General features: G+C 40.8%; 1 protein-coding gene across 1 annotated transcript in view; it reads left to right on the plus strand.

Annotated features, from left to right (window-relative positions):
* The first annotated feature begins 2,191 nt into the window (after positions 1-2,191).
* Positions 2,192-13,607, plus strand: part of ATP10D (ATPase phospholipid transporting 10D (putative)) — a 112,545-nt gene continuing 101,129 nt past the window's right edge. The window contains exon 1 of the mRNA XM_063457920.1: positions 2,192-2,290. The gene's annotated coding sequence lies outside the window, so the exon portion shown is untranslated. The remainder of the gene's footprint in view (positions 2,291-13,607) is intronic.

Consider the following 13,607-nt stretch of genomic DNA (forward strand, 5'->3'; position numbering starts at 1 on the left):
CACTAAGTAACTAATACTGTGCCCTTTGGCGAAACTATACGGTCACCCACGCTATAATTCCCTATATTTGAATTACCCGTCTATAACATACCCCAGTAACATCGTCTTTACAAACAGTAGTTACAGTACGGTTAGCATAGGTTAAAGTACAATTTAAAGTCACAGTACAATTAGTAGTGGTTATGGTGTTAAAACATGCAACATAGACGACAATTATTAGTACTTATTTACAGTATCAGTAATTATACATGGTTATGGTACCGTGCGCTATAATACAGTTACACACTATTCACACTCTCAAAGATAGACCGTCTCACGCCTCTGCTTCTCAGCTACCGTTGAACGATGAGCTTCCCGGCCCAATGCACCAAATGATACCAGAGAAACTGACGGAAGCCAAGCACAGAGAGATGGACACAGGTTTCTTCAGGAAGGAAGAGATTCTTTATTCGATTCACCGACCGGGACTCAGAGGGACTAATGTCACCAAAAAACAGCAAAGTCTGAGTCCTGATCATACAGTGTAGGTCCCTTATATAGGCATGTAGCTCCTCCCATAATCAGTTCAACCTACACATACTCTTATCTAATCAACCGAATAGAGACTAAAATCCTGTTTGACCACATGGCTTGCCCAGTACAATGGAGGAGGGGAAATACTCGTATATCCTGTATTCCTACTTATGCTCCTTACACTACTGATTGTATCTTAGCTACGTGTAACTGACTTAACTGGTACATCAACATATGTAAGTGCACATACCACGTGGCAATCTTGTCCTAGTAAATTTATTTTTACTGAGATTCCACCACAATAGCTCTTTATCTAACTGCAAAGTAAGTTATTAGAAAAGTGAAATCTTAAAAGTGTTACTCCTCTGAAGCAGGGTAACAACATCTAACTTCTGCTGTGCTACAACATTTTGCCCCCTTACCTGGATCCCGCCAGGTGCCTCCTGTCATGCTGGATTACTTGCAGAGTTGTAGAAGCCAGACCTAGTAGGACATGAGGAAGGATTTTATTAGAATCTTAAACTTTGATCTTCAGTAAAGGGCATTTTAATTTTGCATATCAAGTCCTAGAGTGCTACCTTTGTCAAACGGTTGTACTTTTTGTTGGATTACGAGATTGTTTGGTCAGGCCTGAATTACTAAGTGTGGCTTCTGCTTCCTTTGGTGCAGTATGGTCCAGCATTTGGCAGCAAGAAGTGGTGGAGATTTAGTTCATGAATGAGAAAATTGCTAAAATTAAACAAAATTGATAATCTGATCCTTCGCCACTACTAAGAAAGCAGAACCCTGCCCTGGCCCTCCTCTCCCTCCCCCCCAATAAACAGGGAGGTCAACAAGAAAGTTATATGCTATTATAAAAGGGCACATTTCTATATAGAGTGCTCTCACCATCCACCCTTTTTTGCAATCATAAATAGATCTATGCTATAATTCTCTGTCCAGCAGGAGCATACACCAACATTTAAAAGCCAACACTACATACAAACACACCCCTATATTCAAAGCAAACATTACACAGAAGTACACCACTGCATTTCAATGGCAAATACACATCCATACATGCACGCACATACCCCATACAAAACAATGCTTACATTCAAACGCGCAAATACTGCTCACAGATACAACCCTGCAAGGATAGACAAATGGTAGATCCCCAGCCCGCATAGCATTGTGGGAGTTGTACGACATATGGGCATTTACCTTTTTGGCCACCCTTGCGCTAGAGGAGGGAGCCAAAAAATAATTCTATACATTAATTCTGCCACTTTGCTAGTGGGCTCTTGGGCACCGTGCACTAAAGCAATGTGTTCATGTTAGTTCAATCCCTTACATTTTGAAATTTACTTAGAATTACCAGTAATTCACGCTTTAGTGAATAACCTTCATAGAGTGGCATGAATAAAAAGTTCAAGTTAAATCTGAAGCAAGCACTATGGAAACCAAAGGACTACTGGTGGTTTTGTGTTTAGAACTCTGCCCCAGGAGCGTTCTATACACGTTCCATCTATCTCAGAACGTTCTACAATAAATCATTTCCCCACCACCATGCTCAGACATAGAGCAATCCATCCCATTAAATGTGAGAAAGCAAGCTGAGACGCACAGAACCCGCGTCACTGAACTCTTGCCAGCGATTGGCTGAAACTCTCCTCCCTGAAACACAGTAGAGGGCAAGCCTTCCTTCAGTCTGCTGGCTGTGCAGTCTGTAGATAGAAGCTCCAGCCTATGGTTAACAATGCACCCGGGCACCGTTTGCAGCTGATGTACTGGCATGGTGAGCTCCCCTCAGGTTAATGTTTGATTATTTTAATACAGGGTTTGGGGTGTAGCAGGACATAAACAGGGGAGCCAGTTTCATTATCTGTTTGTTGGTTTGGGACAGTAATTGGGATCCATTGTGTAGACAAGCTGTTAGACTGATAATCTGTCTCTGTTTGTTCTAGAGTAGTGGATTAGTTTAAAGCCCTGGGGTATTAACTCTATGAGTGCCGAACGCAAAACTGTGAAGTAAAATCAGCAGTAAAGTCATAGAGGCAGCTTGGTATTTTAGTGGCATCTTTAGCTTAGAATGTTAACATTAAATGGAGCAATTCTTTAATTGCTGCCTTTGACTGCTTTTGACTTCTCACTTCTGGTGAGTAAATGGTTAATGTTCACATGTTTGTGTGGGCTCTTCCGTTTTTTTTGTGTTTTTTTTCGTTGCTAAACTTTATTTTGGGTCCTTGAGAACTAGATTCACTTCAGTTTCGGAATGTGTCAGTTAGGTTAAAATCTGGGGATCTCCAGGAGAATTACATGCTGAGCATCATGGGTATTATGGCCCACAACAGCTGGGGAGTTGCTAGTTAGCCCACTCTAGATACTCATCAGTCATTAGAGTTGTTGTTGTTTCTTTGTGTGTTTTTTGTTTTGTGTTTTGAGAACAGTTGTGTTTTCATAGATATTAAAGGCACACACCAAGCACCATAACCATTACAGCACACTGGCGCCCTCCCTTATGTAAATAGTCAAACTGTTTGCTTATGATTTGGGTCTGCTGCACACTGGTCCATGCCTCTCCTCCTCCTGTGTAGAGTTCTGCAAGATCCTGCTTGGAACTTCCATCAGTTCTCCTGAGCTAACTCCACAGCGCCTAGTCTCAGGCATCCTGATTGAAGCCTCGGACCACCGCCAGAAGGTCCATGTTTTGCAACTTGCGGGTTAAACAGTTTATAAGATGTTTAACCCTTTAAGATTGCACCTAACACCTCCTGGTACTATAACAACTTACTAGAGGAAAATGTTGCTATGGTGCTCAGGGTGTCACTTCAGTGGATATTTGACGTTATCTGCTCTCTAGCCCCCTATACTTTGTGCAGTTATGAACAAACGTATAAATGTAGTCATTTTTATTTACAAATGTCACCATTCTGGGGCATACCTTACTGATTGATGCTGTGTTAATAAAATTGCAACATCAACTCATTAGAGTACTCTTAAAGGGAAATGTCACACCTATGAAATATACACCACTGGATATCACTTATATTTTCCTTCCATCCTGCCTTCTTCCTTCTGTGAACTAGGGCACACTTTTTACAAATGAGTTAGAGGGGAAAAAAAACAAAAAACAAACATATCCTTCTCCTTGTGCTGAAAGCAAGGCGAATTTGGCAGAGCTTATAACAATGATTGACCAGGAGCCAAAATGGAGGTGCCCAGTTGCAGAATAGAGAGAGACGTGGTTCTCTGTATCTAAAAAGTCACTTTAAATGCAGTAAAACTGTCACTTCCTAATTTTATTGGTATCTACTAGGTAACTAAAGGTTAAAAGCAAATTTGTTGTTTTTGAATTCTCTATAGTTTAATTTATTTTCATTTACATGCTAGAATGGAAGTAAGTTAACTCTTGCAATGCCGTATGCACAGTGCATGTGGCCATACAGCACTGCTGGAGTAAATTCTTAGTGTGTATTCATTTAATTACTTAATATTTTTAACTGTTTTGGGAAGGGTCAGTTTAAAGGCTGACTTGTTTGTTTGTAATGCTTGCCTAGTGAGCAGGGCAACAATATAAAACAGGGCTCAACAAATCTCAGGTCGCCATGGCGACTGGGATTTTTCAGCCCCGGAGGTGGCCGGCCTGCCTGTTCTCTCAGGGAGAGCATGGGTGGACAGGCTGGCGGCTGAAGGAGGGCTGAGGCAAGTGGCGAAAAAGCTACCTGCTCTGCTCCCTCGCGCTATCCAGCGATGCTGGGTGCCGGAATATGATGTGATTCCAGCCCCGCATCACAAACGCTCTAGAGAGCAGAGCAGGGGGATGACAGCAGCCATGCAGAGTGTGGAGATGCTGAACGTAGATGCACCTCAAGAGGCCATTTGAGTGACTGTCACAAGAAGTGTTACTGGGCAACACTGCACTTTCTCTGAAAAGTGTGCAGTGACAGACTATACACACTAGAACAACTACATTAAGCTGTAGTGTTTCTGGTGACTATAGTGTCCCTTTTAAGAGTTGTATTTTTGACATTGAAAAACCTGGCTCCTAACTTTTTTTTTGCTGGCTATTAGATTACAAGCAAAATTGTCAAGCCCTGATATAACATTACTAATACTGATTTATGGCACCTTCGCAAATGTGGGAAATATCTGAAAAATGCATTTTACTTGAATTTTGGATTGTTTGGCATCAAGTAGGTACTTATTTGCACACGAAGCTTAAAGGGAGACTATAGTCATCCAGACCACTTCAGTTCAATGAAGTGGTCTGGGTGCCAGGTCCCTCAGGTTTTAACCCTGCAGATGCAAACATAACAGTTTCAGAGAAACTGCTATGTTTACATTGTAGGGTCAAGCCAGCCTCTAGTGGCTGTCTTCCGGACAGCCACTAGAGGCTCATCTGCGACGCTGGTGGCATATTATGCCTCCATCACGCAGAGTGTCCATAGGAAAGCATTGAAAAATGCTTTCCTATTGACAGCTTGAATGGACGCGCGGCACTTGCCGTGCATGTGTATTCGGCTCCGCTGACGGCGGGGGAGGAGAGGTCACCAGCGCCGAGGGAGCCCGGCGCTGGAAAAAGGTAAGCTGTTGAAGGGATTTTAACCCCTTCAGCCCAGCGGGTGGGGGCACCCTCAGGGCACTATAGTGTCAGGAAAACCGCTTAGTTTCCCTGACACTATAGTGATCCTTTAAAGATCTCTGTGTGACTGGTCCTACATATGTGGCACATGAGCTATATGGGTGTGACAGCAGGAGTATCTATTTGTAATATCATGTATTCCTGTAACCGATATTACTATGGCCTGCACCATTATGTAGCATTCATAGACTATATCTATGCTATAATGTCATGAGCTCTGTCTCATTTAACCCTGCAGCCACTTATAAAGGCAGAGATACCAAACAACGTGGATGGTTACAGGTGTCCAGTCAAAGCATATGTGCGTGTGTTTTGAATAGTCACGTAGCATTATACCTTTTGTATGTGTATATGTATATGTGTGTGTATATATATATATATATATAATTTTTTTTTTTTATTTCAGTTGCATTGATTTTGATTAATACATGTTGCATTTGGTAAGGGACAAACCTATTTTATACAGATGCTGCTTCAAGACTTCTTGTATAAAACGCCTTCCCTGACTGGCTTTTTTTTGTTTTTAAGTTAATATAGTTTCCATTTTACAAACAAGAAAACTAAAATTACAAAGTGAAAACAAGAAACTTTATTTATTTATATATTAGAGTTAATCTGCGTGTTACTCAACTACATTGACTAAACTGTCTTCTAGAAAGTATCTCTCTCTTTTTGGCCACGACATTTTGGAAGGTTGTAATTTGGAAAAGGATAGGGTGATAGCATGGTCTTGGAGAATATGGGGGTGAGGGGCTGTCAGGATACTGCCCAGCACGCAGAACTTAAGTAAAAAAAAAACTAAAGAAAACCTTAAGGCTTAGTATGGACAGATTTAACGTATAAAAAGAAATGTACAAGACCGGCTGAGGTCATGAATACTGAGTGTACGTAAACTGTAGGCAAGCCAAAGGCTAAGGAATAAAGAAGTCATAATAGTCGGGAAACAAGCCAACATCCAGAGGCTACAGAAATCCAAATAGTCAATAAACAAGCCAAGGTCAAAATACACAAGAATCAATACCATAAACGCGCTCGCGGATAACCACAATGGAAACCGTACAGCGCACTGAGAAATGGTCAAAAAAGGTTTAAATAGCCTAAGTTGCTCTTTGGCTGCAGAGGAGCATGTGACAGTGGAGCGTCACACGCATGTCCCCAGAGTTTAGGGACTAAGGGGTTAACTAAGAACCTTAAAAGGTTCTGACTTGCAGCGGCCGGCGTCTCTAATGATTTCAAACCCGGCTGCTGTGTGAAGGGAGGGGCGGAGTAAAACCAGTGGGCGCCGCAGGAGAAGATGAGTAGATGCCTGGTCCCATACCGCTCTCTGGCAGGAGTGGATCCGGGCGCCGTGACAGGGGCAGAGTGTTGTCACTCGAGAGGGCCCGTTAACACGTTCTTTGGCACTCTAGGTTTTATAGTATGACTCCCAACGCTCCCATGTTTGTTTGTTTTTTTTTTTAAAAGGAGCCCATTGTGTTTTGAGTCTGAGCAGTTAGCTTATACATCAGATTTGTGCTTTTACTTTTGATTGGAACTGCTTCCATATTTTGTGCATCAGTTTGTAACCAAGTCTGACTCAGTGCTCTACAAGCTGCTAGGGTGATTTTTTTTTTTTTTTTTTTTTTTTTTTTAATAAATATTTATTTAGATGTTTTCAGTGCAAATGGTTTAGCATAGGCTGGAACATGTTATTAACATAACAAAGTAATATTAACCGGTACTTAACAGGTCCAATCATGGTTACGACATATAATCACATTGCACAGTTATGAGTGGGCTAGACAGCTATAAGGAGTCATCATGTGTTAGGAACTTCAAAACTTAGGTCGCTCTTTGTTATACTATGTATACATTTCTCATTCGAGGTAGACTAGCTGTGTGTGGTGAGGTGTCTGGCATCAAACATTAAGCTATGAGGGTAAGTGTGGTGTCGCTTGCTCCTAAAGAAATCACTTGGACTATCGTCTAGTGAAATGTGACAGCACTCTGAATGAATCACTATGGAATAGGCAATGTAAAAGCTATCGTGTGTAGAGTGTGAATAGTTGCTTGGGAACACTATTTGTGGAGGGAGCATTTAGTGTGAGGCTTTATCCAATCTGTTAAGGGTGCTTGGTGTAAGTGCTTCCTTGAGGGTATTACCATGGGGGGGGGGGGAGGGATCATGTGAGTTGTGAGCGATCACCAGAACCAGCAGGGTTTGTGTTCTCCATACTGGAGGCAAAGAAGCCCTGGTAGTACAGGCCTGTGGCAGAAACAAGCAGAAACTAAACATAAACCGAAACTATAAAACCTAGAGCGATATACACTGCTCAAAAAAAATAAAGGGAACACAAAAATGACACAACCTAGATCTGAATGAATTAAATATTCTTCTGAAATACTTTGTTCTTTACATAGTTGAATGTGCTGACAACAAAAACACATAAAAAAAAAAAATTGAAATCAAAATTTTCAACCCATGAAGGTCTGTATTTGGAGTCACACTGAAAATTAAAGTGGAAAAACCACACTACACGCTGATCCAACTTTGATGTAATGTCCTTAAAGGGAAACTCCAGTGCCAGGAAAACAATCCGTTTTCCTGGCACTGCAGGTCCCCTCTCCCTCCCCCCCCCCAAAAAAATGCCACCCCACACCATTACTGACCCACTGCCAAACCAGTCATACTGGAGGATGTTGCAGGCAGCAGAACGTTCTTCAGACTCTCACGTCTGTCACATGTGCTCAGTGTGATCCTGCTTTCATCTGTGAAGAGCACAGGGCACCTGTGGCGAATTTGCCAATCTTGGTGTTCTCTGGCAAATGCCAAACGTCCTGCACAGTGTTGGGCTGTAAGCACAACCCCCACCTGTGGACGTCGGGCCCTCATGGAGTCTGTATCTGACCGTTTGAGCAGACACATGCACATGTGTGGCCTGCTGGAGGTCATTTTGCAGGGCTCTGGCAGTGCTCCTCCTGTTCCTCCTTGCACAAAGGTGGAGGTAGCGGTCCTGCTGCTGGGTTGTTTGCCTCCTCCACGTCTCCTGATGTACTGGCCTGTCTCCTGGTAGCGCCTCCATGCTCTAGACACTACGCTGACAGACACAGCAAACCTTCTTGCCACAGCTCGCATTGATGTGCCATCCTGGATGAGCTGCACTACCTGAGCCACTTGTGTGGGTTGTAGACTCCGTCTCATGCTACCACTAGAGTGAAAGCACAGCCAGCATTCAAAAGTTACCAAAACATCAGCCAGGAAGCATAGGAACTGAGAAGTGGTCTGTGGTCACCATAGGCAGAACCACTCCTTTATTGGGGGTGTCTTGCTAATTGCCTATAATTTCCACCTATTGTCTATCCCATTTGCACAACAGCCTGTGAAATTCATTTTAACTCAGTGTTGCTTCCTAAGTGAACAGCTTGATTTCACAGAAGTGTGATTTGACTTGGAGTTACATTGTGTTGTTTAAGTGTTCTCTTAATTTTTTTTTAGCAGTGTAGGTTTGCTTGTCTTGAGAGTTCAGGCCTTATGTCGTGGCGCTTCTCTCATCTCCCGGTGTTGATGTACGTGGGCTGTCAGCGGCCTGGAGGTGGGAACCTAGTAAGCTCGGTTTGGTGGTGATGTGATGAGAGAATTCCAAGGTTGCTAGCAGGGCAGATCCCTCCTTGGGGTCAGAGATTTTTCTGTGTTTCACCGTCTTTGGTGACCCCCTTTGACCATGGAGTGGACCGTCTGTAGGTGAGTCCCGCTGTCTGGAGGTGGTTGGTAACAGGCTGCATGCTCCTTCGCCAAAGTAGTGTGGCTCTGCTTAAGTCCTGAAAAAATGCGATTTGGCTCGATTCAAAATCACAAGGCATCTGTCCTTTAAGTACTGCCATTACGGCCATCTTATCAGATCGGGTTTGACATCTTGCGATAATGTCCCGTGGAGCTGCTTTTGGGGCTCATGGCAATTTGACGATTCTGTATACGCCATCAAATGTGAAATGTTTGGTTTGTTTCATGGGTAGTAATGAGACCACTAGGCGCCTGATGAAGTGTGGGAGTTCTTCTAGGGGCACAGACTCTGATACCTCCCTGATTTTTATGTATTTCCTCCTAACTCTGTTGTCCAGCAGGGTGACTTGCCGTGTGAGGTTATCATGTTAGGCTTGCAGTTGGAGCACTGTGTCGTTTAGAGAATCCATGCCTTGTTTTAGGCCCTGTATCTCTCTTCTGTGGCTTGGGTGCGGGTTTGCACCGCTTGTAGCTCAGTTGCAAGAACCTTCAAGTCTGCTTCCCACATATGTCTCAGGTTTAGTTGTAGCCCAGTCAGCATGTCGTGAATGTCCTGTTTAGTAGTAGGAATAGGTCCTCCAGTAGCTTGTGTGGTCTCCCTGACTTTTGTAGCAGTAGCCAGGCTCTGTATGGCATCCCCGTCAATGAACTGCGTGGGGGAGGCCTCTACGAAAGCCAGAGACTGGGCCGACAGGGGAGACTTCAGCATGAGACTAATGTCGCGCTGTAAAATAGAGAAGGGGAGGGTGTTAATCTCCCCTATTGGGGGCGCTAATCACTGTGACAAAAAAGATATAGTGTAAAAAACTGCAAATGTATTAATACAATTCATTTAAAAATGATGATTATAAAGCAGTACAATTCCAAGAACAATAGTAAAAAACAAACACCAGCCACTAGCACACAAGTATAGAGATGTTCCAAATAGCCCTAGGTCGCGACTCATAAGGCTAGATATACTGGCGGCTCTCAGTACAATCGTGATGGTGAAGTAAACGGTCTCTGGACTGCTCTAAAAACAAAATTCAGGCTCAACGCGTTTCGTCCCGCGCCTTTAGGGACTTCCTCAGGAGCTGTGGATGCTGTTGTTCCTTCGCTGGCTTCTCTTTTAAGTCTTCGAAAATCTTCCGTCTTCGTGCCAAAACGCCGTTGCGCACAATGACACAAAGTTCCGTTCAGCTACGGGTACCCCCAAAGACCAGTAGCTTTCGGGAAGTTATCGGTGCGCATGCGTGGTCGTTTTGAAACGCACAAAACTTTATTGGCACTGAGTGCTGGACACTATGTAACATAACGTAAGTTACAAGTGACCCAAAACTCATCACATTTATGCCTAATTATAACATAATAAAAAACCTGGAGATTACCACAAATATAGCAAATGTATAAAGAAGCATTACAGGTCTTAATAGTAACAGTATCTGAAGAGACTATTAGGTCGAAAAGTGTTGGGTGTATATTGTATTTACGGTAATCTTTGCAGTCTAAATGGGATGGTATACATGAATAGGTTGAAGGAATAGAGTGAAACTATTTTATTCTATTTACCCCTTAATGATTTCACAGATAACGTAATTCTGAAAATATATTTATACTTGTAAGGAAAACTCTTCTATCATGATATAGATAAGAAAAAATTGTTATTTTGAAGATCCAATCAATGAAACTAGTGGCATTTGCCAAATCTCAATCAAATACAAACAAGTGTGTAAGTAGAAAGATGAATTAATAAAAATGAAACAAATGAAAATAACAATAAATATAAATAGCAATAGAAATAAATAAAAATAAAATGTAAAATAAAAATTAAAAAAATTAAAATAGATATCGATATAAATAAAAAATATAAATGTAAAAAAATAAAAATAAAATAAAAATAGAGATAAATTTAAATATATAAAATAAATATGAAAATAAAAAGAAAAATGAGTACAAAATATAGAAATAGAAATGGAAATGGAAATGAAAATAAATAAAATAAAATAAATAATAAAATAAATAATAAAATAAAATAAATAATAAAATAAAATAAATAATAAAATAAATAAAGATAAAAATATGAGAAAATGGGTAGACAGTCCATTGATTTAGTTGGTACAGTATATTACATAAAGGCCAGAATGTCTAGGTCCGTGTTCAGACCTAGAGGAGTGGAAGACTTCATTTTATAGATCCATTCTGTTTCTTTTCTGGCCAAGGTTTTGGTGGTGTCTCCGCCTCTCCAATGTGGAACGACTAGATCAATACCTATACAAATAAAGTTATTCAAGGAAAAAACAGAACAAGCATTACAATGTAGAGGTACGCTCCTTTTTTCACTTTTCTTCTTTATACCATTGAGATGCTCGAAGAGTCTTTTATGTAATTTACGGATGGTTCGGCCTATGTATTGCATTCCGCATACACATTCTAGTAGATAAAACATTTTATAACTTGCAGTAGCAAAAATGTTGTTTATCATACAATTTTCACTTGTGACCGTACTTTTAAAAGTTAACGTGGTTCTTTTTTGGAATTTGCAGGTGCTACAATTTCCACATCTATGAAAACCAATAGGTCTCTTTTTTAGAAAAGTCTCCTTTTTATTTTCTAGCACTACTTTAGGCAACATACTAGGTGCTAGAATTGTTTTTAAACTATCGGTCTTTTTATACACGATTTTTGGCTTCTTGGGTAAAATTTTATAGAGAGAGGTGTCCTGTAAAAAAAAATGGCCAATGTTTAAAGTTAATACATAACATAATAAAGTTAATACATTGCAAGATAAAGTCTTCGAAAATCTTCCGTCTTCGCGCCAAAACGCCGTTGCGCATGCGCACAACGACACAAAGTTCCGTTCAGCTACGGGTACCCCCAAAGACCAGTAGCTTTCAGGAAGTTATCGGTGCGTATGCGTGGTCGATTTGAAACGCACAAAACTTTATTGGCACTGAGTGCTGGACACTATGTAACATAACGTAAGTTACAAGTGACCCAAAACTCATCACATTTGTGCCTAATTATAACATAATAAAAAACCTGGAGATTTATTTATTTTTATTTTACATTTTATTTTTATATTTATTTCTATTGCTATTTATATTTATTGTTATTTTCATTTGTTTCATTTTTATTAATTCATCTTTCTACTTACACACTTGTTTGTATTTGATTGAAATTTGGCAAATGCCACTAGTTTCATTGATTGGATCTTCAAAATAACAATTTTTTCTTAACTATATCATGATAGAAGAGTTTTCCTTACAAGTATAAATATATTTTCAGAATTACGTTATCTGTGAAATCATTAAGGGGTAAATAGAATAAAATAGTTTCACTCTATTCCTTCAACCTATTCATGTATACCATCCCATTTAGACTGCAAAGATTACCGTAAATACAATATACACCCAACACTTTCCGACCTAATAGTCTCTTCAGATACTGTTACTATTAAGACCCGTAATGCTTCTTTATACATTTGCTGTATTTGTGGTAATCTCCAGGTTTTTTATTATGTTATAATTAGGCATACATGTGATGAGTTTTGGGTCACTTGTAACTTACGTTATGTTACATAGTGTCCAGCACTCAGTGCCAATAAAGTTTTGTGCGTTTCAAATCGACCACGCATGCGCACCGATAACTTCCCGAGCTACTGGTCTTTGGGGGTACCCGTAGCTGAACGGAACTTTGTGTCGTTGTGCGCATGCGCAACGGCGTTTTGGCACGAAGACGGAAGATTTTCGAAGACTTAAAAGAGAAGCCAGCGAAGGAACAACAGCATTCACAGCTCCTGAGGAAGTCCCGAAAGGCGTGGGACGAAACGCGTTGAGCCTGAACTTTGTTTTTATAGCAGTCCAGAGACCGTTTACTTCACCATCACGATTGTACTGAGAGCCGCAAGTATATCTAGCCTTATGAGTCGCGACCTAGGGCTATTTGGAACATCTCTATACTTGTGTGCTAGTGGCTGGTGTTTGTTTTTTACTATTGTTCTTGGAATTGTACTGCTTTATAATCATCATTTTTAAATGAATTGTATTAATAAATTTGCAGTTTTTTACACTATATCTTTTTTGTCACAGTGATTAGCGCCCTCAATAGGGGAGATTCTCTTAATAATAATAATGTCGCGCTGTGGTTTGGTTGCGAATGTGGTCGTTTTTGTGACCGTCTCCCCATCTCCTCCAAAGTACCGGGTGTATTTCAGGTCTGCTCATGTGGTCGTTTAGGGTGGTGACCCCCTTTGCGGGGTTTCAGTTAAGTATAATTTCTCCAATAAAGAAACTTGTATAATGATTGAGCAATAACAATGTTTCAGGTAATTTATTTCCCTTTAGGTGGAACCTCATGAAACTCGGGTCAAGCCACTTTTTTGATACTATTATCACATTGTTCTGAGTGAATAAGAATTATAATGGTCATGACAGAGTTACAATTTGTTCTTTCAAGGTGGTTTCTTCCATGCCAAAACTTGTTAGATGTGTGATATCATTCCAACTGCTTCTATTTAGATTTTTCCTTTAAAGGGACACTCCAGACACCCAGACCACTTCTGCCCATTGGAGTGTTCTGGGTGCCAACTCCCACTACCCTTAACCCTGCAAGTGTAATTATTGCAGTTTTCATAAACTGCAATATTTACTTTGCAGGATTAACTCCTCCTCTAGTGGCTGTCTACTAGACAACCACTAGAGGGCACTTCCGTGTTTATAGCTATGTGAGGAC

The sequence above is a fragment of the Pelobates fuscus genome, chromosome 6 (assembly GCF_036172605.1).
Source record: "Pelobates fuscus isolate aPelFus1 chromosome 6, aPelFus1.pri, whole genome shotgun sequence".
NCBI classification, from domain to species: Eukaryota; Metazoa; Chordata; class Amphibia; order Anura; family Pelobatidae; genus Pelobates; species Pelobates fuscus.